The following is a 27,603-nucleotide window of genomic DNA, read 5'->3' on the forward strand; positions in this document are numbered from 1 at the left end:
TTTTTTATATATTCTGAAGTCATGTGGATCGAGAAGAGAATTTTATAATCAAATCAGATCTGGGAAAGGGGGCAAATGATACATTCAATATAACCCCAATTGCCTTTCCAAAACAGAACTTTCCTTCAAGGTTTTATTTTCATCTAGATCTTGAGCTTTCGAATTTTTATGTGAAGGGAATTCTGCCACAGCTCTAAAAGTCTTTCCTTCTGTAATTAAGTGTTGGCCACCTGCTTTCTAAATCTAATTATGACAGAAAAAGTGGGGATGAACTGCTAGGATGAACTGCTAGCCTATTCTACATCTGTGTATTGCAACCATATGCTCCATCTCCCCACTATTCAAAACGACATGTGAACTTGAAAGAAGCAGAAAAGACAGCCTGTAGAAATGGCAGCAGGGAACGTGTCTGAAACTCAGATAAATTGTTAGATGACCTTCAAGTTCCAGGTCTTTCTTCATCTTTCAAAGCACAGCACAGGTTCACAGAGCCATTCCTATGAGCTTGGTGTCCCCCACTGGGAATTGTGACATTAGAGAATATATCAGAAAAGACTGACCATTGTCAATTCAATGACAATATTTCTAAACCTAAATAACCATCTGCAATCATATTTTGAAGGCGTGTTTTTTTTTTTCCTCGACTTTGTATCCTCTCCCTGGCAAGTGCCTGGCACAGAAGAAATGCTTAGTCAATATTGGCTGAACAAACATGGATGTCCATAGCCCCCTTTACCAGGGGAGGGAGAGAGCGAGGAGATTTCATTGCTTATTACAATTCTCTGTCTCAATTATCTTAAATTAATTCAATCATAAGAATATTTAACAAACAAACAAAAGAACATTTTTCTCTAACTTTTCCTTCACATTGTGAGTTTGGATGCTGCTTTCCCTTCACTATGTCCATCAGGGCAAATTAATTCAGATAAATAAATTCTAACCAAATTACTAACTAACAGTGGATATCAGCTTCAAATAGCTTAAAAAGCATCCCTTTCAGAGCAAGTCAGTAGCACTTTATCTATCATTCACTATCAAGGTATCCTAATGACTCAGCAGTCCTTGGAACAATTTTCTGCATTTCTGCCACCAGTGGGCAGATAAGCTGTTCTGTCAAGCATTATCTTTGACAATCTTAAATAGATACAGTCCAGAATCTCTTTCTTTGTCAAGTCTAGGCATATTTGGCCAGTTTCAAAGACAAATGAAAGACAACATAAAAAAACACAGCCTTCGTCATCTTGCTAGAATTAATCATCAGTGTTTTGTGTTTTTTTAAACACTCGGTCACTATTTTTCCAATTAAAGTGTATATTGCTATTGTTCGGTGTGTTACGCAAATGGAGACACAGAAGGGAACCAGCATGTTAAAACATTCTCAGCAGTAACAAAGCTACTTTTTTCAAAGTAAATTGAGTTCCAGGTATAACATATAAGGGACGTGAGCATTGCCCTAAGAGCACTTAAGACACAGGAGGGCTGGAGAGTATGCCAAAAAACACTGATGACCATCTCCCTGATCGTTTCCTTTTCTCAGTATAAACACAAATACCATAAATTGCTAGTGTGGGCTTTCAGGAAGAAAACTACCTAACAGATTTTCATTGTCTACAGGAAGTTACTTGGATGCTACCTGAAACACATCACTTTCTTTATCTACACTTTGGTGTCATTTTGAACTCTTCTCTCTTTCACATTCTAGATTCACAACGTCTATGGATCCTTTCCTCATAACATCACTTAGAATTGTCTCTTCTTGTCACCTCATTGGATTGTTATGATTTGAATTGCCTCTTAATTGATGATTCTTTTCAGACTCTCTCCTCTCCAATCCATTTTATACAATCCGGATGGTTTATGTTTAAGAATAAAAAATGACAATACTCAATTAAAAAATGGCTACCATTTGGGGATACTATGTGCCAAGTGTTATAAGTGCCTGATGTAAATTATCTTATTTAATCCTAACAACAGCCTAAGAGATAGGTGAGAAAACTGCAGGCTTATAGAGGAAAATTAACTCGCCTATGTGATCACATCTGTTTTTGAACTCATGAATTCTGTCAGACTTCAAGTTCCCTTCCTTTGTCAGTACAGCGCTCTGCCTTCCCAAAACATAACTTAATGTCCACAAACACACAATTGCCAAACTCCATATCTATAATGTAACCCCACAGTACTAGTGCCCAGTACAGACAGCATCTCCAGGGGGTCTATTGCCCTATTCTGTGCCATGCTCATTTCAGGTTCCTAAGTTTTGCTCATGACACTGCACTAGTCAGTGCTCCCTCCTTCTTCCCTACTCCAGGTATCCAAATCCTGGCCCCCAGATCACATCCTGAATATTAACTTCTATCACAAAATTGCCTAGCCCATTCTCTTCCCACGGTCTGCCAGCTTCTCCAGCACAAACCATCATGTCTGTAAGTCTGGTCACCTCAAATAATATTATGTTCTTTGTGCACAAACACTGATCTTTTATTTCTTCTGTTTGCCATATGATTGCTAATAATGGTAGGCACACAGAGGAGGTGTTCAATAAATATTTGCTGGCATGAAGAGAATATAAATAACCACTTAAGAATGTGAAAAAGAATATGCAAAGCCTCCTTTTTTTATACAGTAAGGTTTTCAGTGGCATTGCATGTTCTATCCATGTCTCAATGTATGTTTTGTTCATCACCTAGCCAATTTTGGCTACTTACTCAATGTGTCATTTTAATGACAGTAAAAACGTCTGTATTGTCATTTCTGCTATATATTAAGTTTTCGGTGTTTATTTCATTTTTTTTTTTTTTTTAAGTAGATCAACAGTAACAAATGCCAAGTTTCAGAGCTTCAGGTCGACCTGCTTCCCAATTACCATCTCACTTTTTAAAATCCAATCAGTGATACTGTGATTGATGAAGGGAAAAGGAAACTCTTTCCCTGGTTTGTTTGTCTTTATAATCTTTCCTTTTTGTGTTTTTCCTGATCCTCAGTAATTGGTCTTATCTTTTCTTGTCTTAATCCTGAAGGCCCTCATTGTCAATACTATTTCATTTGTCTGAAGCTGAGCTTATCAAAATGCTGACCGTATTCACCCAACTGTGGCACACAGCATTTCTGATTCACTGTGCTACTGACAACTGTCACTGGCCTGATATACTGGATTTAAGATCATCTGGCCCCAGTCACCCTTCACTATACATGAAGTAGCTGGAATGACAGATGAGCTTTTCAGCAGCATGTTCAGCCACAGAGAAAGGTGGGAGAATAACCACAAAGATAAGCATGGTCCCTCAGGAGGAAAACGGCATCAGTCCTGATAGGGAAGAGGGTAAGTAGGCTGGGTCGAGGTGGTTACTCTGGCAACTGCCAGCATAGTGCTTTCCCATTCCTGCAGACCACAACCAAGTTCTGCATCTTGGGACCACAAGCTTTCTTCTCTACAATTTAGCAATGTAAACAAATGACGATGTCTCTGCTTATCACCCCTAGCTCATCATCCTATCCCTGGCAAAAGAAGCTAGACTTGAAGATTTAAAAACTGGCTTCAAGTTCCAGCTCTACTTTGTGCAAAATCACCAAAATTCAGTTTCCTTATTGCAAAATGGAGATAATAATGTTCATTCTGTTTTCTTCAAAGGGTGGAATAGAGACCCCAAAAAAGTGCTAACAGACCTGAAAATGGTTTGAAGAAAAAGTTTTAAGTATCATACAATTTAAGACCTATTAGTGTGGTCCTGACATGCATTCCCCTCAAACTACAGAAATGTGAGCAATTTGAAACATCTGTAACAGCCTTTTTCCCCCCAGCTCTTTCCAAAGAGCTTCCCCTCTTTCAGTTTCCCATGTAGACAAAGTGGCCTGAGAATCATCTGATGTTTGCAGAATCCTCTCCTAATCAATCTTGATCAACAAACTCTTGTCCATCCATCATACAGTTCTTTTCAATGACCTAATTTGACACTTCATTTCTGCTCTTTGTGGTTCACAAACCTCATTTGCTTGACAAGATCTCTAAGTACTAGCTGACATTTAAGGAGAAGGTAATCCCCAGGTAGACATTTCAAGGAATAAACAATATCTACATTTCAAGCTGAAACTTGATTCGGACACTTTTCTTATAATCACCAAGTAAACACAATATGGAAAAACAGGATTGACCACACATCTTAATTAAGGAATGAGTTTTCTTTTTACAGAGATTAAACCCAGGTTCCCTTGGAACAGCCAGCTTCCCTATTGTAAGAATAAACAAAATTCAATGAACAAAAATACAGTTCCATACACAACTTTTCAGGCAAACATCTGCTGAATAAAGAGTGAAGTACACCTTTAGTTGAAGAGTGGAAATTTTCCATAACAGGTAAGGCCATCTTCCTCCTTTTGATGCTATGCTTATATTTAGCATCAAACCATTTCTGTAATACCAAGTTAGGATGCTGAAAAGTCTACCAGGAAACGCCAGAATATTATGGTAAGCAGCTGCCCATGAAAACAAAGGCAAATCCCTCTCTCCCTAATTAGCTCAGTTGCTGTAGCTACATTAGACTCCGTGAGTCTTGGGAGTTTTGTGAATAAACGCAATCGATATCAAGTCTGCTGTGTAGGTGCTTGGCTCATTATGATGACAACTATAGCAACTCTGCCTTATTCATAATAGTAAAGCAAGCGGCTCTTAAATCTCTACTGTGTGTAAAAGTAAACAGCAATATTCTGATCCTGTGAAACTTCACCCCGGTTTTGAGTTTCTTTCAGTAAATGCTACAGTGGGGCTCTGCAGGCAAGTGAACAAGTTGGTCTGTGGCTCTGCAGGCGCTTGGCTTAAACAAGACTCCCTGGAGCCCAACAGCATCACTGGTGATCAGGGAAACACACGAAGAGGAGGGGAGGCATGCAAATTGGGGCCACACATACTGCTCCCCACCCCACAGAAGAAATCCTTCAGAGCTCTACGGATGGTTTTGTGAACCACTCCCTCTTCCCCTTAAGTTTCAAACTAAAACTTCCCAAGAAAGAAGGCAGACACTTTAAAGCAGTGCTTCTCTCCTCTCCACATCAGCTCTGCCCTGGAATGAGGTGCCAAGATCCTCGCGAGTCCGTGGGATCCGCTTGGGAAGACAGATTTCTCATCTTTGAGAACTCCGAACTCTTAAGAGACCTTGGCTGCTTCCTCGCCAGCCAGAGCTCTACATGTTCAGAATCTACACAGGTTAAGCTCTGTCAGTGACCAGGACGCACATGCGACATCTGGGCACCTCCAGGCAGCGCCTCCCAACAACACTTCGTCCGCATCTAACTCGCAGGCCCTCTTTCCAAAGAGCATTCTCCGGCCGTGCCTCGGGGGACCGGCTGGGGTCTGAGTGGGAGCTTTAGTGACATCTCTGCACTCAAGACTCAACTGTTTGTTTTCTGCAAAGTAGCAAAACGCGTTTCGGGGACCACCGCAGCTCCCATTTGCTCCTTGGCTGCTGGGCACTGATGGCATCGGGGACACTGTGATCGATGCTTTTGGAAAGAGCAAATCGCAGTCTTCGGAAACTTCTCTATCACGGCTGTGAGGCTGAGAGGGAAGGGAGGGAAGAAAGAAAAGCCCACACAAAAGCAGCCAGCCCTGCAAGCTCCGCCAGCACAAAGGCCCGGGCTCTGGTGCGGAGCGGGGAGGCTGGGCTGGAGCGGGGAGTGCGGCGAGTCCTCCCAGGCCTGCGCACCGCGCCCAGCGCTCCAGGAGATGCCCCTGGTCACCCGCACCCGGCACCGCGTTCTAGCCGGGACGCAGGGCGCAAGCCTGGCGCGCCCCGGACTGCAGCGCTCCCTGGATTGTACCGCTCCCGGGGCGACCCCGCGCCGCCCGGGGCTCCGGCTCCATTTCTGCCCCAGCACCGGGTCTGCAGCCGCAGCCGCCGGAGTGGCAAGAGCCGGGCCCGTCCTCACCTGTGCGCCTTCAGCCGAGCAGCGCGCAGAGAGCGGCGGCGCCCGCGCTCGGCATCCCCGCGGCGGCCCCTGCAGCGGTGGCGGCCGGCTCCACAGTCTGGGATGCTAGGGGGAGGGCGCTTCGCTTTGTTGCTTGTTCATAAGGCCGCGGCTACGGCTGGGGATTGGGCGGCAGGAAGATGTGCCCGCCCCGACTCCGCGGGCACTGACACCCGATGCAGTCCCCACCCCACGCCCCTCGGCGCCCACTTCCCCGCCTCTGCTCCTGCGCTGGGGACGGAACAGCGAGGGCGGGTCCTGCTCGGCCCGCGCCTGAGACTCTTCCCAGGACCCCCTGCCCTGATGCCCTTTCTTCGTCACCTGGTCTTCCGCAACGGCTCTCCCTCAGTGCCTACGGAGGAGACCAGCCAGCGTTGTAGCTAAGCGAGCCTGCATTTCTTTGGTCCTTGGTTAGCGCAAGGGGCGCAAGTCGGAGACGACAAGATGTTCCTTGTGGAAACTGTACGGTTTAGCCGGGCCCCTAAATAGGACCCTATGAAGTAGTCCTGCACACAGTGTTCCCTTCTCCATCACTCTCAGTCACACAGAAGGAAGTTGAACGTAAGTGCGATTAAGCACGGTTTTTTGAGCCCTTCCTCCTGCCAGCCACAATGCGAGGCGCTTCACTCCTTACTTGCTTAGTCTATCAGGTAACTCCAAAGGCAGATTTTGGTAATCCCCATTTATCAGGGCACAGAGTTGAAACTGAAGGCTATGTAACTTGCCCAAGGTCTTACCGCTAATGTGGCCACTGGAATTCATGACCACCATTCGTGAGTGTCTCAAGAACTGTTTTGTTTTCCTATTACTCCTCTAATTGTAGGTAAAAAGAGGTGTCAGGAATCTAAAGGCCCATTTTAGAACAACTCCCACAGCAAAGCACTTTCCATATACAATCTCTCTTGTACTTAGTAATTACCTTCTTTATAATGGCTGTCTTAGTCCCATTTTATAGTTATTTGTAAAAACCTTGAAGTCAGAGTAAGGTCTTTACCTTCGAACCCCATACCTAACACAATGCACAGTTATGCACTGTTATCTTATCTATTACACTCCTCTTCAGAAGATATATTATCATTGTATTTCCAGAAAGGTCGTCAACAAACAGTTGTTGAATAGAATGTTATTGAATTGAATTGACTCGATAAGATCTGTTTCTGGTGTGTATTCAATGTAATTCAATGTCATACATTGTATTGTGACAAGGCCTTCTACCTGGATCCAATACAGAACAGGTGGATAAGCCACACCCAACCTGACCAAATTGTGTTTCAACATTTTATTTGTAAGTCAGTTGTTTGAAACTAAGACCATACCTCATAAAAACAGTGTTATGTAGTTTGGTAAGATTCCCAGCTAGATCACAAAATTGGATCTACTTGACCTAAATGCAGGCTAATAATAGTACTAATAAGTAAACAATCTGATTAATGAGGTTGGACCAGAGGACGAAACAGAACAGAAGACAGCAGGAGGAGAGGATTCTCCAGCTCCAGGTACATCTAGGACCAGCCCGACACACTAATGAAATATTCAAAGTTTCTTTGACACCTTCATTCCTCCCTCCTGTTCTTAATCCCAGTGTGCTCCTCCCTAGAGACCCAGGATACCCGCAAGTCTCCACTAGAGATCTCTAGTCCTCACACTTGCGTGACACTCAAGTGTTTTTGTTCTCCCATATTACCCTTCTCCCATTATAAAACTCCTATTTTCCTTTTCCTCAATACAAATTATTTTAACTATGCAGTAAAAGTAAAGTGATCTTATTGGAGTTCATTTATACTAGTCCTTTATCCTTCCTCAAATGGTTTGTATTGCTTTAAATAACTCTGATGAATGCAATTTATCTCAACAGCTGCTGCTAGTACATGGCATTGATAATAAGATACACTCTTCCACCCAGCACACACACAAACTGTAAATCAGGGAAAGTTGTACAATAAAAGTCAAGTCAGTAAATCTACACATAATGCATGTTATTACCCTTTTATGGATAAAGCAAGAAACTGTACGTATGCATCAAAAGAGCTTGGGAGTACCTCGAACTCTTTTGATGCATACGTACAGTTTCTTGCTTTAAGGAAGGCAGTTTGGGGTTTGCCAGGTTTAGTTAATAAAAATAGAGAATCTCCATTCAATATTTGAGACATACGTATGCTAAAAATTATTTTTTTGTTTATTTGAAATTAAAATTTAACTGGGCATCCCATATTTTATACTTTTGCAGTATTAGGTCATTACTTGGTTCTGGTTGGTAAATACCTTTGTGTCAGAAAGGCACTGGTCACATACAGCTGAGAAAAGGATGACCAGTCCCCAGAGCTTGGAGAGGACAATGTCCATTCAAATACCACCCAGAGGGGAGCATCTTAGCAATGCTGAGTTGAGCATCATGGTATCCTCAGGAAGACTATCACTAAGTTGGGTAGAAATGCTTCACAGTATATCAACTAATTCTCTTTATTCTGATCCCCAGGTACCAAGGAGCTATCTGACACCTTGATTGCCTGTGTATATTGCCCAGAAGGCACTGCCGAAATGAGATAAGTGAGGTGGGTTGCATGTGTCTATTTGTAACAGCTCTACTTCTGAAGCCTAGAAAGACCTGCTTTCTGGTCTTGCAAAAGGAGAACAAGACCTTGAGTGGGGCAGATGTCACCAAGGTAAGTGCCACTTATGGGCTCACAACAGGGCTCCTGAACACCAGCGGGCAGGACTTTCCCCAGACTCTGCACCACTGTTTCCTGGGATGTATTTTGTTTTAGTTTGTTTTGTTTTGTCTTCATTTGAAATTATGAGGTTGATGCGAATATAATTGCGGTTTAAAAGGTTAAAAATAATTGCAAAAAAAGCAATCACTTTTGCACCAACCTAATACCCCAGTGACAAGCACATGAGGCAATACAACAAAATGAAATGAAAGAGGCACATGAGGAAAAATCGTGTAAGGCTGTTTTACCTGGGATGTCCTCAAAGCCATTCCTGTCTTTCAGTGATTTTTTTCCCCTCCCTTTATTTTTGAAGCCTCTAAAACTCCTTCCTTGGATTGTGTTATTCTTATTGGCTCCCAAGACACCCAACAAAGATGTCTAGCCATGGAAGGAGAAGGACAGGAGCTGCTATGTACAATAGAGGTCATTTGCAAATTGGATAGTCTTCTCTACAAAAGACTGTCCTTTCCGGCCTTCCTAAAACTTCATGAACGTAAGTTGTTCAGCATCTCCCAATGTTCTCTGCCCAACTGCTCCCTGACTCTCATTCTGTTGGAGACTTCTGGTTGTTTTTAATTTTTTAATTTGAAATTCCCAGGAGTCGACTTTAGTGTAAAATAATATTGCTAAGTATAGTCTACTCACTCTGGGTATTCAATAAATATTTGATGGTTACGGTGATGATGTAAATAATGGTAATAATGTTAGAATTAGTTTTATTAATACTGATAGGTGTTTCCATTGCATCCAAAACACTCAGAACACTTGACATGACCTACTTCAGTGCTAATGAGCTTATTAGATTTTTACCTCATACTAAATAGTTTTTAGCATGTTATATATTGGGGACATATGCAGGTAGGATGAACCCAATAACAAAATGGTTTTCCTTAAAGAAAGCTTTGGAATATTTCATTTTTATACACTGTAGTTGTTTTTAATTGTTAACACATTAGTCCATTATATTTATCTGTCTTTATTATTTAACCCTTATTGTGCAAACACTCAAAAGAATCCTCATTGCTTCTTCGCTCTCCCCTAAGAAATTTATTGTTATTATAGAAACAGAATATTATATGCTTTACATTCCCTTCTTTTTAAAATCTGTCTTTTTCTATATTCCTTTATTAAGTGTTAGACCTCTTTAGGCCTTGAACTTTCTGATTCAGTTCTAACCAATGGAATTGTGTCTGTTGCCTTGAAAAAGCAAGATAAAAGAAGAAAGGGCTACTAATGCAGGTACAAGAAACAAAATTTCTAAACAGCACAGTCATTTAAAAAGAAACTTTTTTGATAAAGGCAAGGCTGAAAACATTTACAAGAAAGAAATCTTATCTTTTTCTTTTTTTTTTTTTCAGCCATGAATAATGTCCTTGTGAAACTGTCTGTAAAAATTCTTTTTCAGAGATTTGGACATCAAAGGTCTGATGTCTCCTGTGGAACATATCCTTTAATCCTAAATGAACTGATCAGCATGAATAACTGTATTTAAAATGGCAACTGTAACTCTAAAAAAGATATGAATTGCTTTTACTATGTCAGACAAAAGAGTCTTATCTCCATCCTTGTCTCCTTTTTTATATGCCTCGCGGTAAATAAATCGATGGCTTTAATAGATCCTTTACCTTAAACAATAGGCATGAAATATTCATTATTAACATAATGGTATGCATATTTATTGCCTACATTGCAAAGAAAAATAGCTTATTCTTCTCTGCCTCTACCAACGATGGGTTTAAAGAAAATGACTTTACCAAGGAAAGGCAGAGCTCAGGCTCAAGGAAGCACTCTTGTCAGAGAAAGTTCTTAGAGACTGAAATAGATTAGTAAAAGAGGTAATATAGTCTCTTTTGTTTTAGGTTTCTAAAAAAGGAGGAACTTCATTCTGGCTGGTTTGGGGTTTCTGAAACACCATTCGCTCACACAACATGGAAATTATGTGGACAGTTGTAAATGCAGGAAAACTACCCAATATATTTCCTGTGGCTGACTGCATTATTTTTTATTATATGCCTTTTAATAAGTGTTGGTTATTTCACTTTTTAAAAATATGATTCAGGTTTTCAAATCAGATTCAGGAAACACACGTGTATATTCAATCTGCAGCATATTGATAAGATATCATTAATTGCGTATCAATAGCATCACAATGAAGAGGTACTTGGGGGTCATAACCAGAATAAGACCAACAGTTTGAACATTGGTTTACCAAGGGTTAAGTATGGCATGAACTTCAGTGTAAAAAACAGAAAAACAAAACGAAACTTTCCTTCACTGTAATACTCAACCTCCTGCTAAATTCCCTGTTCCTATATATTTCACCTAAGTCTTCTGGCCAAACTGTCTTACATGATAGCAGAATTGAGTTTGTGTTTCATAGTAATTAGGCCACAAGCAGTGCATCATTTAATGTGGGCTATGCATTATTTTGGCATCGAGTTTAGCTCCATGGTTAATCAATCAACAAATGTTTTTGTTTTGTGGAAAGTATGCAGTATATGTGAAAATATACAACCAGATTCAACTTTTCTCACAGATCTTAAATGTAGTGGAGAGGAAAAGGTGATATACACATAAACATTACCAATAATATATGATATAAAATTTCCTCACATGCTTCTGAAACAATCTAAAAGTGGTACTGATTTTCACTACCTTTTTCCAGGATACTACTATAGAAAGGGTCTATCTATCTAATAAAGCCTATGTGGAAAGTCCATGTGTAGTCAGTATGTGTGTCATGTAACCACCTTCCCCTCAGAAATTGTAATTTCTCTGAATTAAGACTGTTTTTTTATAGTCTCACATCTACCATAACGGCAGTGCCTTAAAATAGCAGCTGTTCAAAAAAGTATTTGTTATTTAATTATGGCCATAAGCTTATCACCAAAATAAACATAGTAATGCTCACCATTTTACAACTATGAAGCACAAACTGAATACTACTAACATATAAAGGAGGTTTGACCAGCTTCAGAATGAAATATATTAATCTCATAAAAATTAAGAAAAGATATTCCAACATAAGTTGCTCTGAGATCCGTGATTTATTTTTTACATCTTATGAGAAAGGATTAATTCATTCATGTATCTGTCCTGTCTGAAACCACAGGACTCGACCAATTGATATCTCAATTCCCCTTCTAACCATAAGTCTGTAATATTTTTTTTTTGGGGGGGGGGGTAGGGGAACAGGACTTTATTGGGGAACAGTGTGTACTTCCAGGACTTTTTTTTCCAAATCAAGTTGTTGTCCTTTCAATCTTAGTTGTGGAAGGTACCGTTCAGCTTCAAGTTGTTGTCCTTTCAGTCTTAGTTGTGGAGGGCGCAGCTCAGCTCCAGGTCCAGTTGCCGTTGCTAGTTGCAGGGGGCACAGCCCACCATCCCTTGTGGGAGTTGAACCGGCAACCTTGTGGTTGAGAGGATGCACTCCAACCAACTGAGCCATCCGGGAGCTCAGCGGCAGCTCAGCTCAAGGTGCCATGTTCAATTTTAGTAGTCTGCAATATTTTTAATTGGTAAAGTTCACATTCATTTAAAGAGCAGTTGCACGTAAAAAAAGAAATATGCTGAATGTAAGATAAAAAAAAAACTGCTTCAAGTTGAATCTAGAACTCTATATTCCATCCAGGCTCAAATCTTTTCAAATAGCCACAGTAATATGCTTTGTTTTATTTATTTTTGTCAAGACTTACAATGTAAAGTAGACATAAAAGATGCATTTTGCAGAATCAGTTCAAAGCGATTCCTCTATAACTTGTTTACAAAATAGCCAAAGGGAAAAAAAGTTTCCTTCAGAATCAGAATGATTGAAAATATGTCTCATACAGAGAAAATTATTTACTTTTAGATTGGTCTGAAGTGTGAGGCATCACCACAAAAGAAGAAATAAATTTGTCTCCAAAAGATCCCCAGTAAAGATAAATGGGATGGTCACATGGTATTCTTTCTTTTCTCTTTGCTTTTAGAAGCTTTCTATAAGTGGATTTTGGGCATAGTGACATGTTTTGATTTCCTTCCATTTCTTTCTTTGCAAAAGGCATTTTAAGGCACTTACCATTGCCTGCTATTGTTCTCAGCAGTCATCTTACATGGATGAGCACTTTTCACTCAGATCATATTCTGCTTGGTTCATCAAAAACTCAAAACTTGGAGAGGTCAGAAACATGGCGGTGTGAGGGGTACTCCTTGAAATCTCCCCTGGAAGTTACAACAAATTGAACCGCTATTAACAAAGAATTCCCTATGCAACACACAAACACGTCTGATAGTTCCGTGCATCGAAACATCTGAAGGAGGAATGTCTAAGAGTGCACAACACACCTAACAGATGGACAATAAATGATTATTTAAATAAAAAAAATCAAAACTTTTTTTTCCCTGTTAGACTCCATTTTTTCCTGTAAATTCTGTTTCTCTGGTTTTTCTTTCTCACACTTCTACTTGCTTCCTAGCTTCTCTAGCACTGCTTTTGAAACTTAATGTCTTCTCCAGTATGTACACTGCTCCTTGTTTTAAAGATGCAAGCCTGAGCATCCTCCTTTCTGATTTTAGTGTCTTGAATTCCAGGGTGCTGCTGTGTTTGAGACAACCTTGAGGACTATAACCAAATCCCATGTGGTGCAGTGCATGATTCATTCATGAACAGATTTACAGGCCCTTTTTTTTGCCCAGGGCACAAATATAAGCAACTGGCCTTCTCTCCTCTCTCTCTCCCTGGGAGGAGGAAATGTAGCAGACATGAAGGGCATCTTAAGCAGATGATAACGATATGGAAGAAATAAAAATATTGAAGATATAAACATTTTCCCCATCACAGAGAAAAAAAATGAAGGCAAAGATGGTTACCGCCATCCTCTTCCTCCATCTTCATTTCTGCCTCCAGGCCCAGGAGGTGGACTTCTGATTAAGAAAATAAGAGACAGGCACTTGCATTAAGAGGTAGAGAGGAGACTCTGAGGTTCCTTCTTTCCCTCTTCTAGTCTTCTTTAGGAATAGCCATAAGGGTAAGAAACTTTGAGGAGGTGCAGTTTAGGACTGAGGGTGATATGCCTGAGAGGTGTCCTTCCTTCTAGAAAGCTCAGTGGAGTTTGGCAGCATAGAGTTTTACTTTATACACCCTGGTTCACTCACACTGCTTGTTAAAATAATGAAGCGCTTCCATATTAGTTGATGAAAAGCCATTCTCCCAAGCTGTTACTCGAAGCCCTCGCAAAGCCCTCCCCTTCCCAGCCTAACTCTTCCACCACCTCCCCATCATCCCCAAGTAAAGGGAAGGTGGGTAATGCCTGGTGCAGACTGGGGTCTCTTCTGATTGGTTAGAGTAGAGTTGATGGCATCCAAGTATTTTTAATAGCCTCCCTGGTAGAAGCAGACGGTGACATATTTAGAGTGAGTGTGAGAAAGACGTTCCCCCCCAAAAAGCCTATTGTCAGACCTGAGTTCACAGGTGGCACTTTTTTTTAAAAAGTGGCTCCCCTAATGGTAGATTTTGGCCATGCCTCTGAGTCTGTGACTTATAGAAGGAAACAGAATTTGTTGCACAAATTGCCTGGAAGGCAATCCATATGCCTACCCATACGTTGGCCTTCTAGGATAAGAGAGCAAACAAGTATTCTAGAATTTAAGTAGAAGTATTGCTTAGGAAGCAGGAGTGTGCATTTGGCTTCAGAATAAGATAACCCAGGATTGCTGGGAGGATTAAATGAGGTAATGATGGAAGAACTCAGCACAGTGTCCTTATCACTCACAAGTCCCATCAAAACTTGTATTGAAACAGAGTGCAGACCAAGGTATTTATTTTCAGGTATAAAAGCAGGTATTTCCTGAATTGATGGCTAATGGATTTTTTCCCCATTGAGGAACTCCTGAGAGCAGAAGTGAACCTATTACTATGCCCCTATTTAAATTTCAAGTTATAATGGAAAGAATAATCTGGGGATAGATTTTTAAGAGTGGTAGTTTTTGCATAATTCTGAAATTCTTGTAATTTCACCAAACATCTTTAATCAACAAGACTCTTGAATTTAAGTAATTTGGACTATGTCTGCCGGGGACTTCCCATTAACACTATATTTTTCCCCAAACAGAAATATCCTTAAATGGGCAGAAGACATTTTTAAATTTGCTGAGATTATGCTGTTATTTAAATGACTTAGCATTTTATGAAAATTCACTTAACTAGAACCAATTACGTCACTCACATAGCAGAAAATAGGTTGAAACTATAATAGTGTCTGGCCTGTTGCAGACATTCAGTATATTTATCTTATTTAAGGATCTCAAAACACTTTATAGTTATGGAACTGGATTTCTGTTCCAATTTCCTTCCTTATCAAACGAGACACTGGAACTGCAAGAGATTGCCCAATGCCGGGGCAAAGCACATGCAGGAACACACACCTCTGGATTGGTAGTCCAGGGCACTGCCTCTCCCATGCTGTCTTCCGTGGCATTATCCTGTTTCAGAGGCGCGAAACATATTTAATGGCTTAGCCAAAGATTTAGCTTTACAGCTAAGCATCATCATCTACTTTGACACCTCTGTGCCTGGGCTACTGTTCTTTCATCTGACTTGAACATTTGTCTCACCTTTCTTCTTTGGCTGGCTAAGGATGCTTACTCATCTTCAGAACTCACCTTGAACATCACCTCCAGGATACTGTCCCTGATTACCTAGGCTGGGCTGAGTGCTCTGCTTCAGGCCTCCATCACACCTGGGCATCCCTGTCATAGCACTTAGGTTCAGAATAGCTATGTCTCAGGCAGCCAGTCTCTACACTGGTACTGTGCTCAGTCTGCCTCCTGCGTCCCATTCCAGCCTCTATCACTTTCTGGCTTGCATCTTCCCCTTAGCCTATATTCCCTCCTCAGTTTGTACCACTCCCCAACCTGTAGCCCCCTCAGCTTTTATTGTCCCACCTAAGTCCTCCCCGACATACATACTCTCAGCATATTCCCCCACCACCCCATCTCACTGCCCAACCGCTGGTCCCCCCAGCCGATATCCCTCCCAGTTTGTATCCCACATGCCTAGATGCACCCTCACTTGCATCTCTCCCCCACCAGACTATATCTTCCAGCCTAGATCCATCCAGCCCATATCCCCCTGTGAAAGGAAGAATTCTAAGACAGCCCCAAAGATTCCTCGTCCCTGATACGTACACATCATCTCCCAGTCACTCAGTCAAACTCTAATATAGGTGCTGCTGCTGCGAAAGGATTTTGTAGATGAATTATAATTAAGGTCCCAAATCAACTGACTTGAAAATACAGATGATCTGGGCAGGCATGATCTAATCACATGAGCCCTTTAAATCTGGGTCTAGATGGTAGAGACAGAGAAGTCAGAGAGATGTGAAGCCTGAGAAGGCATATGGAAGGGGCCACGTGGCAGGGAATTATGGGTGACCTCTAGTTGTTGAGGGTGGCCTCTGCCAAAAGCCAGCAAGAAAATGGGACCTCAGTTCTATAACCACAAGGAACTGTGTTCTTCCAACAACTCAAAGAGGACCTTGAGTTCCATAAAGGAACATAGCCCAGCTGACACCTCGATTTCAGCCTTGTGATACCGAGTGGAAAACTCAGTCACCCCATGCCTGCTGGGCTTCTGACCTACAGAACTGTGAACTCATCAATGGGTATTGTTTTCAGCCACTAAATTTGTGATAATTTGTTACACGGCAATAGAAAACTAACACAACCCCACTTGGTCTGTATCTCCCCAGTTTGTATCCCCTCAGTCTATATCTCCCAGCTTGAATCTCCCCAGGATGTATCCCCCCCAGCTTGAAACATTCCACAGCCTGTCTCACCCCGGGCCCCAGCATAGATATCTCTAGCCTGGTTATTCCCAGCTTGGATCATTCCCCAGCCTGAATGCCCCCCACATACACAGTTGGTCATATACGACCCCTCTTCCATCAATGCAGTCATACACACACACACACACACACACACACACACACACACACCACGAGCATCAGTAATACCATCACTGGTTCCCTTGCATAGCACAGCACCCTAAGTGATTCGGTCCAAGAAACACACCAGTCAAATTCATAGTCTGCATTACCAGATGGAAATTTTGTCTCCTTTCCAAGACCAGTGAGCAGGCTGGGCATCCCAAAAGGAAAACTGTAGTCTCTTCTTTGCTCCCTTGAGGCTCAAGCCAACCATGAGCAGCCAGCCGGTCCCACTTCTTAGGCCCTGAGGGCTGCACTAGTTTCTCTAGCACTCTAGAACCAGAGGGCCCCTTCAGGTGGCTGAAGCCACTCCCTTTCCAAAGGAAATGAACTGGGACTCAGACCCACTGGACAAAATCCTTTCATTTCTTTTCCTTACAGATCTGAAAGTCCCTTTCCTCCTGGAGTATTACTGACACCCCCTCACCCCTCCCCATTTCCCACCTCTATTCCAGGGCCACGCACTGTTTCTTCTCCTTCTGGACTTTTTTCCACCTGTGCTGTCCCATCACTTACATTTGTTTTTCTCAGTCATGTATCCTTCCATAATATATCCTTGTACCAGAACCGGAACTCTCTCGGCTCAGGTTTTGGTGCTTGGGATTGAGTGGCAAAAGTAGCCAATACCTTTCTTCAAAAAGCAAATATTAAGTAAAGAAGATGGAATATCTGCATAAAAGGATAAATAACTATATATAAAAGCGCTATGAGGTACAGTTATTACCCTTATTACAGAGGAGGAAGCTGAGGCTCAGAGAGGTTAAGTAAGTTGTCAAAGTGCAGCAGAGCTTGGATACCAACTCAGGCAGTCTGGCTCCAGAGCCCATCTTCTTCTACACTCACTGAACACTTACTAGGTGTCAGGATCACTGTGCTAAGTCGAGTAAGTGCATGATTTATGTGACAAAGAAGAAAGAGAAGAAGCACAGAGAAAGCACTGAACTGATTGGGAAATTGTCCACAGAGAAAGTGGGTCTTGAGCTAGCATGACAGGAAAATTAGGACTCAGGGTTCCAGGATGGAGCGCTCAGGTTGGGGGGATGGAATGAATGAGGCACAGGGGTAGGAACACGCATACTCTGGCAGCATAATTTGTGTAGGGGAGACGTGAAACATAAGGCTGACGAGATAAGCAGAGACCACATTATGGCTACCTTGAGTGCCGAGCCAAAGAGTTTGGCCTTAATTACAAAGCAAGAGGAAAGGTTTTTGAGCAAGTGGTTGGAAGGAGGGGAGGGGCAGCTGAATATGGTGACTGACTGGACTTGGGAGATAAAAAGAAGAATTCAAAAATCATCCTAAGGCTTAGTGCTTAGGTGTCTAGAATAATTTTAGTTTTCATACACAAAATTGATTAAATTCAGTTTGGAACTGAAATTTGCCTCCTTGAAATAGTTCCACATATGATTGTTCTTTAAATTCTGTTGGGATGGAAACTGCATTTGCTCTCTCCGTAAAGCAACCCAGGAAAAAAATTGTAAAGGGCCAGACAAGTGTGAGGAGTTAACAGAATCATCAGAGTTCTACAGAGGCTCCTTTCCCTAGAGGCAAATTCAAACCGTTCAGCTATGCTGTGGGCCTCCTGACAATGAGGCCCTTGCCTTCTGGGGTAGTACCCCTAAAGAAACAGGACAAGTGAGGAACTCAACTCTAAGGGTTCCTTTCTTGCTCTATATGTGCACTGAGCAGGTGAGAAGTGGGTTTCTATTGACGACGAGATCAAAACAGGTCTAATTTGCTGAAGGTATAGAAAATATTGCTGGCCAATGTTTTAGATTACAGGTCATCACTGTACACTCTCCAGCTTTTTAAAAAATGCTTTAGTGGTTTTCGGAGCTTAGTTGCTGTGAATATGTAACCTAAAAGACAGACTTTTAACTTTTTCATCCAGAGTAAATTAGCAATAAACAAGAATGTAAAGAGTATGCCAGCCCTGGAACACATTACGCATACTCACGAAATCAGGAGAGGCGCCTGGGTCCTCCAACGCTGCTTGGCACAAGAGAGTGAACTGAGAGACATGGGAGCAGTGAAGATGTGAGACCTGTCATGCCACTCCCACCTGCACCCCTGCAAGATAACCCAGACCTGCATGATAAAGCTGAAGAGGAGAAACTTTAGAGCCAGTTCAGTTCACATGATAGGCTTGCCATACACCAACAGCATTTGGGCAAGTTACCTTACTTGGCTGTGTCATATGCTTATCCAAAAACAAAAAACAAAAAAAAACAACAACAACAAAAAAAAAAACACCCTTAAAATAATCTATTACATTAAACTCCATCTGCAAAGTACCTGGCACAGCACAAAACATTGAAGAGGCCCATAACTGTTAGTTCTTTTCCCTTCCCTGCAATGGGCAGCAGGAAGCAGTGCAGGTAATGGCGTATTTCAAAAGGCATCTGGGCAGGGCCCGGGACCAGGGAATCCAAGAGAAGGCAAGTCCTGGGGAAGAAGGCTGGGGCTGGGTGCCCCTGTGTTTGGGACATGTGTCCATAGCTGGCCTGCAGCTGGCTGGGATAGACCCACAGGATGGAATGTTCATGGCAATGTAAATGAAGTTGGAAGTGGGGACCTCCGGAAGGCACCAAACACCTGCACATCAAGTGGAAAAGAAAGAGGATTTAAATAGGAAGTATGTGTATTGGAGGAGGGATTGGGGAATAGAGTGGGGTTTACAAAGTGCTGAAGGTGAGTGCTTTCAATAAAAACAAACAAAAACAAGACAGAAAAACCTTTGTCCTGAGGCCAAGATTCAGGGAGAGTCTCCCCTGAGAAAACTGGTGAGAAAAAGATAGGTGTTTAATAACAAAACAAAGACCCAATTATCAAAACTGGGATAGAAAATGGGAGCAAGGTTGGAGCAGGGAGACAAGTTCAGATCAGGAGGAGAGCTGCACCCTGGTGCTGAGTCACGATGACCTGGTACTGAGTCAGCAGAAGACTGACTCTCTGATTGGTCCACAGGCTTGGGGGTACAGATGGAAGCCCAGCGCCCTCGCTGTGAGCCAGAGAGACAGAAAGAAGGAACCAAACCTTGGTAATAAAAGGGCAAAGATTCAAGGGAATCTTCCAGTCAGGGACTCTCCAGGTGACAGCAGAAGCTAAATTCTCTTCACTGTTTTTGCTTCACACTCACCTGGGGGGTGCGGGGGGAGCTGTTAAAAATATCAGTGTTCCAGCCCACCCAAAACTTAATGAATTAGAATCTTTATGGGTAGGGACAAATCATGCAGATCCAGTGACTCTGATGCAAACCAAAATTGGAAATCCAGAGGTTTAGACTCTAAACTTTAGAAGGACATTCTTCCTCACCTTGATTCTGAATTTATGTATTTATGTCTCTCCTCTCACTCTCTCTAGAAAATAATTAGTCTCTCATAAACATATGAGGCTCAGATTCTGAGGTAGGTTCAGATAGGTTAGTTTTTGCTGTGGTAAAATACAGATAACATAAAACATGCCACTTTAACTATTTTTAAGTATAAAACCAATAGCATTAATTGTGTTGTGCAACTATCACCACTATGTTCTTTTTTTTTTCATCACTCCTAATAAAAACTCTGTAACCATTAAGCAATAACTCCCCATTCTCCCCTACTTCCAGCCCCTGGTAACCTCTAAAGTACTCTCTGTCTCTATGAGTTTGTCAATTCTATTAATAGATATTTCATATAAGTGGAATCATGCAGTCTTCGTTCTTTTGTGTCTGGCTTATTTCAGTTAGCATTATGTTTTCAAGGTTCACCTATGTTGTAGCATGTGTCAGAACTTCATTCCTTTCTATGGCTGAATAATATTCCACTGCATGTATATATATCACATTTTGTTTATCTATTCATCTGTTGATAAACACTTGGGTTGTTTCCATCCCTTGGCTATAACGAATAATGTTACAATGAACATTGGCATATAAGTATCTGTTTGAGTTACTCTTTTTAATTCTTTTGAGGATATACCCAGGAGTGGAATTGCTGGGTCATATAATAATTCTGTGTTTAACGTTTTGAGGAACCACCAAATTGTTTTCTACAGGGGAGGCCCAATGGCTCAGTTGATTAGAGCGCAAGCTCTCAGCAACAAGGTTGCCGGTTCAATTCCTGCATGGGATGGTGGGCTGCACCCCCTGCAACTAAAGATTGAAAGCGGTGACTGGACTTGGAGCTGACCTGCGCCCTCCACAAGTAGATTGAAGGACAACTCTCTGGAGAAACACTGTCTCCCAATAAAATTTGTAAAAAAAAAAAAATGTTTTCTACAGAGGCTGCACCATTTTACATTCCCACCAGCAAGGTGTGATAGTTTCAGTTTTTCCACATCCTCAACAACACTTGTTACTTTGTATTTAATTATCGTCATCATAGTAGATGTGAAGTGGTATCTCATTGTAATTTTGATTTTGATTTTTCTAGTGACTAATGCTGTTTACATCTTTCATGCGTTTATTGGCCATTTGTATACCTTTTTTGGAGAAATGTCTATTCAAGACTTTGCCCAATTTTAAAATGGGTTTTTGTTATTTCGTTGTTCAGTTCCAGTTCTGTATATATTCTGCATGTTAAACTCTATCAGAGATATGATTTGCAAATATTTTCTCATATTCTGTAAGTTGTCTTTTCATTTTCTTGATAATGTCTTTTGATGCACAAAAGTTTTCAATTTTGATTAAGTCCACTTTACCTAATTTTTTTGTTGTTGCTTGTGCTTTTGGTGCCATACTAAGAATTCATTGCCAAATCCAAGGTCATGAAGATTTACCTCTATGTTTTCTTCTAAGAGTTTTATGAGTTTTGCTCTTGTATTTAGGTTGTTGATCCACGTTGAGTTAACTTTTGTAAATGGTGTGAGGTAGGGTGGTCCAACTTAATTCTTTCCCATGTAGAAATCCAACTGTCCCAGAAACAATTTTTGAAGACACTATTCTTCCCCTGTTAAACAGACGGCACCTTTGTCAAAAATCAATTGCATATTACTGTTTAATGGGTACAGTTTCACATTTGCAAGATGAAGAGGGTTCTGAAGATGAATGGTGGTGACGGTTACACAATGTGAATGTACTTAATGTCACTGAAATGTATGTTTTAAAATGGTTAAGATGGTATTTTATATGGTATGTATTTTACTACAATTTAAAAAAATCAATTGGCCATATAAGTATGGGTTTATTTCTGAAATCTCAATTCTATCCCACAGGTCTATATGTCTATCCTATGCCAATACCACACTGTTTTGATCACTGTAGATTTACACTAAATTTTGAAATCAGGAAGTACGAGTAACTCCAATTCTGTTCTTTTCCAGAATTGTTTTGACTATTCAGGTCCCCTTGGAATTCCATATGAATTTGAGACCATCTTTTCTATTTCTTCAAAAACCACTGTTGGAGTTTTCATAGGGATTGTGTCAAACCTGTAGATAGCTTTGGGTAGTATTGCCATCTTAACAATGTTAAGTCTTCCATTCCATGACTATGAAATGACTTTCCATTTATTTAGGTCTTCTTTCTTTCAGCAATGTTTTGTAGTTTTCAGTTCAGGTAGGTTCTCAGGACATAACATTTTTCTTCCTTGGCTTCAATATGACACACTTTAGATCCAATAAGAAAGGATTGCAACTCATAAGAAGGCATCAGTATTTCATTCATTTTGTTCACACCCACCCTTGAGAAGAAAAGACTTATAGATCACTCAGTATTAAATCAGCATTTACTGACCATGCTTTCTGTTCTGGGTTCTAGACTAGATGCTGGAGGGTACCTGATTTCTGTAAGCTTAAAATTCAGATAGAAATCAAAACAGTGATGGTATAATGGGAAATGTTATAAAGCAGCCTTGCACAGAAAGCTGAGGGCACACAAACAAAGCAAAACTAAGAGCCCATGACGGGGTTGGGTTGGGAAAGATGTCAGGAAGCTTTGAAGGGAGAGTGGGATTTTGCCAGTAAGAAAAAGGGAAGAGGAAGGTGGCCATTTTGGGAAGAGAATGTGAACAAAAACGTAAGGCAAGGCATGTACCGGAAATGCTCAGGAGGGCCACTGAGCAGTGTGTGTTCGTGGCAGGAGGAGGGCAGAGTAAGAAAAACATGGAGATAAGTTAGAAGTGCATAATCTCTGGTTAGTCAACCAGCTTGTTCATTTGTAAAAAAATTTAAGGCACATATCTGTTCATACATTCCTTTGGAAAAAAAGATGATGCATTATAAAGTAATAGTGGTGGGACAATGGGAGAAATAAAATAAAGGCTGTAGAGTTGATGATAGTATTTTATAGTTGATGATGTTAATTCCCGATTTTGATACTTATACTACGGTTATGAGGAAGAATGTCCTTAGGAAATATTCACTGAAGTATTTAGGGGAAAAGGGACGTCATGAGTACAACTTACTTTTAAATGGTTCAGAAAAAATAATATGTATACAGATAGAGAATCATAAAATGAAAGTGGTAAAATGCTAATAATTAAAGAATCTGAGCTAAGGGCATAGAAAAGTATTTGTACGGATTGTAGCTTACTTGCAAGTCTAGAATTAATTCAAAATAAAAATTATCCCCCCAAAAAGTAATGCTATCTGTTCTCTACAATACAAACTGGTTTCTGAAAAAAATAAGTTTGGTTTAAGGTGTTTTACACACATAGAAAAGTGTTTGAAAGGACACCCCACAACTTATCAGTGACTACTTCTAAGGAGTAGAACTGGGTGGAGCAAAAAAGGATTTAAAATTTTACTTCATACTTTTCTGCATTGTTTAAAATATTTTATAGAGAGCATGCACTAATTTTGCAACTAACAATAAAACCACAAAAGACATTAAAAGAAAACACCTGGGAGTGATAATTAACAATAGAGGAACACTTTTCTATTATATGATAACGGAGAGGTCGTGGTAAGGAAAGATAGTTTTAAATAAAGAAAAATACAAATTTTACATAAATACATAAAGATCAATAAATATATATGTCAATACATAAGCTATTGTTGGTACTTAATGGGAATGATTTTTTTATGTCACTGAGAAGCTTTATGTCAGAAACTGAGAGCTGAAAAATCTTACCACATAGTTCTCCCAGCCTGGTCCTACATTAGTAAGGAAAATCAGAGAAACTCTCTTAATAATTTAAGCAAAAAGCCCACACCTGCACTTTAATTACTGCCTACATTTTGCCGAAGCTAAGGTTGTTTTTTGTTCAGAATGACTTCTGTAGGCTGACTTAAAAAAAAAAATTATATCCTGTTGTAGTTTCCAGAGCCCAGCACACGATCTAACTGAATTAAGCACTCATTAAAATCACGCATTTAAAAAGAGAGATTCAGAAGTTCCATTTATTGTATGTATGGATGAAAGGGGAAATATAAAAATGACACCAAGCAACCAGTACTCAATTTCCTGCCTCTGGCCCCAGAAGATCACCAAGTCATGCTTTCCCCAGGGTTAGACGTGGCTTAAAGCAGAAGTGATGTTGAAGCATCCCGAAGAAGGCATGCATGTGCCATCTTTCCGGTTCAGGAAAGGGCCCGACGAGTTGGGTCAAGTCTTAGAGCATCATTTTCTGGGGAATATGAATGCCAAGCTCAGAAGCTTCAGGTGATCAGGGCTCGGATCTTATATATTATTTTATACTGTTGTCTTCCAACTCATTCCTCCCACTTCTGTACCTCACCGTCATAGTCCCCCTCCCCGCCCCTCCGCCTCCCCCCCCCCCATCTCAAGGACATAGATACAGAAGCAGAGCCTTATCTGTTAACATCCTGGGTTGTTAACTTCCAAGACCTAGCAGAGGAGAGGAGGAGAGGGCTGGTTTGACTAATCTGTCTTACTTGTGATACTTTAAATGAAAACATTCTTCTGGATGGGTTCTTTTATATTCAAGTATAATACTATCATTTGAGCCGATATATTTTGAACTAAAATATGCTCAGTATATAAACTCTAGGTATATGACCTAGGTTTCTTCTTCTTTAACAAAAGAAAAAAAAAGAACTATGAAATAAAATCCCCAATCACAGGTTGAAATTTACTTCACGTTTTTGAAATTCACATTTTAATGATCACTAATATGCCTTTTAAAATGTATATTCTATAGCTTGACATGCATGCATTTATTAAAAAATCATTTTTTTAGTGTCACTACAATGTTGAAAAAAGGTATTCCCTGCTTTTAAGAACTGTATACTCTAATACTTTTTTTTTTTTTTTTAAAGAGGAAAATAAGAAATCACCTAAATAAATAATATTATTCTACCACGTAGATGATAGATTCTTTGGGGCAAGTTTGCTGAATGACACACAAAAAATAACAGAAACTTGCTCTCAAAGAATTGTCTTGTGTTGGTGACAATAAAGTCGGCTTCAGGTTGAAGTATACTCTATGGATTTCTCTAGCCATTCTGTATTTTGTTCTCCCCTAATATCACTTCATTTTAACAGCATTTCCTTTGTGTTAAGGTGTATTCTGGATCAGAATAAATATTGGGAAAAGAGTGTCTTCACTGTAAAACAACAGAAATAAGTTTTGAGTAATTACAACAAAAGGAAGCTCATGTGTTTATTTTCCTTTAGTTAGATCTTGTTAGAATTTTGGAAGTAACATTTTTAAAAATAGCAATTATATGGGACAATGAGCTAAGTATTTTTTTAAAGCTGGATCAAAACAAACAAACAAACAAAAAGCTGTATCTCTGTCCTTATTGCCAAAAATATATTCCAGGTGGATCAGAAATTTAAACATAAATATATGACACCATAAATGTACCAGGAAAAAAATGGGTAACATTTTTTACAGTTTTTCATTATGGAAGTATTTCTAAATATAACATTTATTCCAGAAGCCATAAAAAATGATAAAATAGTTCATATAAAAAACAAAAATTCAAAAAAAAAATTCTAAAGGGTAAAAATTACTTTAAATAGATTTGAAAAAAGAACCAGAAAAAAATATTTGCAACAAACATTGCATACAAAGGAATGATTTATTTAATAAACAAATAACTTTTATAAAAATAAAAGCTGGGGTAAAATCAACAAGGGACTGGCGATGGAGAGGCTATTTCCATCACCTGTCCTCCATTCTCTCTGATGAAGACAATTGACTTTTTCTCAGTCTTACGTAAAGCACGGTGCAACCACAATTTCAAGGCAAGGTCTTTAACCTTCCTAACAAGATTACTTAGTATCTTTAACTTTTAACCTTTCTAACTAGGTTGCTTATCTTAACTTTTCCAACAAGGTTTAGCTTTAACCTCTCCAACATGGTTGCTTATCTCAAATTCTTTCTATATAGAAATTCTGGTGTTGCCACTAACAAGAAGACATCAACTCAATGGAATTCAGAGGGGCTTAGACCACTCCCGTTCCCCTCCCGCCTCACCCAGCATCCTGCTGACTCCTCCTCGTGGGATTTTGGCTCACAGGCCTCCACCCCACGGTCTGCATTCCTCACTAGACTGGGAGTTCCTTATCAGCCTAGCTTTCCCCATCTGTAAAAACAGGAATCAGCATGCCCACCCTCAGAGGTCTCATGGGGATTAAGTGAGGCTAACTCCCTCGTGCTTCTATTGTGAGCCCTGCATGAGTGCTGAAGGGAGAGAGGAGCTGAGGGTAGACCATGATGGGCAAAAAACAGAGAGGCAATATAAAAGAACTACATGAAAATGTATTCAACCCATCATAGTTATAGAAAGTTACATTAATATAATAATGTGATACTCTTTTCCATGTAGCACATGAACAAAAATTAAAAAAAGACCGCTAACACCTTGTGCTGGAGAAGGTGAAGAAATGGGCACTCTTATTATTGGTGGGAGTGTATAAATTGGTATAAATTTTGGGGCTGCATTATAGATATATAAAGGATGCACACATATATTTATATCCTTTGATCTATACATTTCACTTCTAAGAATTTAGAAGTACACAAAGATTATGCATATTTTCCCAAGGATGCTCACTGTGGCTTTGGATAATAGTGTGGAAAACTAAAAATAACAAAAAAGTCACCAAAAAGGCTCTGTTAAAAAAACAAAAATGACACCTCTATGGAAAACTATTAAAATTATAGCCATTAAAAAGCGAAAGGTGAGGGTATAGACTTAATTGGATTTCTAAGGTATTTTAAGTGAGAAAATAAGTTTTAGAATATTTCTGTCACCCCAATAAAATCCCTACTGCTCATTTATAGTTAATCCCTGTTGCCATCCCAGGCCCCAGACAACTACTAATCTGTATTTTTTAACTCTATAAATTTGCCTTTTCTGGATATTTCATATAAAATAAATCACATACTATGGTGGTCTTTCGGCTGGCTTCTTCCACTCAGCATAATGACTTTTAGTTCCATCCATGATGTAGCACGTATAGGTGGTTCATTCCTTTTTATTACTGAGTAGTGTTCCACTGTGTGGCTGTACCACATTTGATTTATCTAGTCACCAGCTGATGGACATCTGCTGTTTTGCTTGCGCTTCCGCCTTTGCCCCTAAATGACAGAGTGTAGACTATTCTCTCTGCATTCTTTCAATATGCCCACTGACAAGTTTAGACAGTGTGGCATGTCATTTTCCCTACGGGCATGAAGCTAGGCTTTGCCAATTTTTACAAACTGATGAGGATGCCGACATTACAATTAAACCCAGCCGTTAGACCAGTGCCTCTCAAATATTTCCAAACCACAACTTTGACAGGATGTATACTTCACATACTCCCAAACTGTTGCCATTGCAAAACAACAGTACCACAAAACAAAAACAATCACAATGATGACCACTGCAAAAACCCCCCAGGAAATAATGGAAAAATGATGCTGTTTTGGGGGACCTCAATGAGAAAAATTACATTAAAATGTCTTATGCCAAAAGACGAATAAAAATCTTGCCCAGAAATGAAAACTGTCCTACCGTGTTTCCCCGAAAATAAGACCCAGCTGGACAATCAACTCTACTGCATCTTTTGGAGCAAAAATTAATATAAGACCCGT

General features: G+C 40.3%; 1 protein-coding gene and 1 long non-coding RNA gene across 3 annotated transcripts in view; both read right to left on the reverse strand.

The window, feature by feature from the left end:
- The window catches only part of ARMH4 (armadillo like helical domain containing 4), a 98,395-nt gene extending 92,114 nt beyond the window's left edge, over positions 1-6,281 (reverse strand). The window contains exon 1 of one of the 2 annotated variants that reach the window (XM_019725799.2): positions 5,920-6,281. The gene's annotated coding sequence lies outside the window, so the exon portion shown is untranslated. The remainder of the gene's footprint in view (positions 1-5,919) is intronic. The other variant, XM_074327429.2, reaches the window with a different exon arrangement.
- A 5,568-nt stretch (positions 6,282-11,849) lies between these two features.
- Positions 11,850-23,167, reverse strand: LOC148758692 (uncharacterized). The gene is made up of 2 exons (XR_016020887.1): positions 12,727-23,167; positions 11,850-12,169 (listed from the first exon to the last, which is right to left on the reverse strand). It is a non-coding gene; the product is annotated as an uncharacterized LOC148758692 (long non-coding RNA).
- Between the last annotated feature and the right edge of the window lie 4,436 nt (positions 23,168-27,603).

The sequence above is a fragment of the Rhinolophus sinicus genome, chromosome 3 (genome assembly GCF_057876585.1).
Source record: "Rhinolophus sinicus isolate RSI-liver-muscle chromosome 3, RSI-T2T, whole genome shotgun sequence".
Classification (NCBI taxonomy): domain Eukaryota; kingdom Metazoa; phylum Chordata; class Mammalia; order Chiroptera; family Rhinolophidae; genus Rhinolophus; species Rhinolophus sinicus.